Here is a 2,033-nt window from a genome sequence, read left to right as displayed (position 1 = left end):
ACTAGTCGACGTGTTCAATATAACTGTTCTGCCAATAGGATTTGTAAACTTCGCGTCTATAAATGAACCCAACTTTGAATGGAAATGGAAAATACGAATATGGAACGCATTTTTACTTTTCATTCCAGAAACTTAGATTGTAGGATAGTCAACCCTTATTCATTCATTCTTTATGTTCGTTGTTTTGCTTTAAATCATGGAATATGGTTGTTTGAAATGAAAATATTTTTTGAAAGAAGTACGTATTCTTTGTTTTAACAGTTAGTGCAGGGAAATTAGAAATAATCACGGAATTAATTTACAAAGGTTTGACACTTTGGGGAATTAATCGTAGATTTATATGGTATGGTACGTGACTCCTGTTATTTTGTTTACATTACTGTAAAGTCACATTCTATAAGGCAGTGTTATAACCTTCCTTTTTTACCAAAAATCGACTGCACAAAAATTTCTCGGGAAAATACATTTTCTTATTAATTTTACTGCGTAGAATCCAAAACAATTCGTACTTTTTCGATCAGACTTCTCACATTCTATAAGAAAATTTTTTTCCGGGTCGATCTGAGACAATTTTTTTTCGGGGCTCAAAAAAAGGCAGTGTATAACCTTCCTTTTTTACCAAAAATCGACCGCACCAAAATTTCTCGGGAAAACACTTTTTCTTATTAATTTTGGGGCGTAGAATCCAAAACAATTCGTACTTTTTCGATTAGACTTCTCAATCAAAAGTTATAGACTAGAAACCAATTTCGAAAGAAAATTCAAAGGGCTGTAACTTTTGAACTAGTAGCCCAATCTTGGAACTGTTTGACATTATGGATTCTACAGGCCACATTCTATAAGAAAATTTTTTTCCGGGTCGATCTGAGACAATTTTTTTTCGGGGCTCAAAAAAAGGCAGTGTATAACATTCCTTTTTTACTGTTTAATATCACCATTAAACAGGAAAGGGCGCTGGCCAAATATTAGAGAAATAGTTAATTGGGAAAGATAGTAGGATTAAGAAATAAAATTACATTGCATTATTTGTAAATGAGGACAATTTGCACACAACATTGACTAGGTTAGTTTTCAATTTGCAATTAACAGATTGTTAAGTCCTTAAAACACCATTTAAGAAGAGTAATTGGGGAATCAACACTTACATATGAAGAATTAACTACATTAACTCATCAAATCGAAGCGTGCTTAAATTCAAGACCAATAGGAAAGTCCAGTGATGTAGTAGACGGAGGTACAACACTAACACCCGGTCACTTTCTAAGAGGAAAACCAATAATAGAACCATTCGCGAAATCATCAGGTACAATAGAACTCAACTTAAGCAACAGATGGAAAATGGTACAAAACATGAAGAAACAATTCTGGAAAGCATGGACGACGGATTATTTGCATAATTTACAACAACGCTATAAATGGAAAACAAAAGAAGACAATCCAAAGATAAATGATGTATAGTACTCATCAAAGAGGACAACTTGAGTCCAGGGAAATGGCCACTTGCAAAAATCAAAGAATTACATCCATCAGAAGACGGCACTGTACGCATTGTTACCATCCAGAAGGCAGATGGGAAAGCATCAAAAAGGAGTATTCATCAACTAATACCAATCACGACAGAAGAAGGTAACACCGCAGAAAAAAATCAAACAGCAACATCACAACAACACGCATATGGATGCAATCTGAAAACATTCGTTATAAGCATACTAATGCTATTGGTCACAGTAACAGCAGAATACAATATTACATATCCAAAGCCAGGTTTCTACATTGAACACATGGGAGAAGTTCAAATTGAAAGAGGTATATTCCGAATCGATCTACAATACAACAAATCACGAATCAAAGAGGATATAAACGCAGCATTTCTAACGACTAGTAATTTCAAAGAGTTGTGCAAGAACGCAACAGAAATGACAGAAAACGTACAATGTACAGAATTGGTGCAACATATCGAGGATCAAGAAAATCAATTGAGATGGGTACAAGAGGGAATCAACTACATAAGTCAAACTCGTAAAAAAAGAGGT

This window comes from Photinus pyralis, unplaced genomic scaffold, assembly GCF_008802855.1.
Source record: "Photinus pyralis isolate 1611_PpyrPB1 unplaced genomic scaffold, Ppyr1.3 Ppyr1.4_unclustered_Scaffold5014, whole genome shotgun sequence".
In the NCBI taxonomy this organism is placed as follows: Eukaryota; Metazoa; Arthropoda; class Insecta; order Coleoptera; family Lampyridae; genus Photinus; species Photinus pyralis.
Note: the sequence above shows the minus strand (reverse complement) of the source record.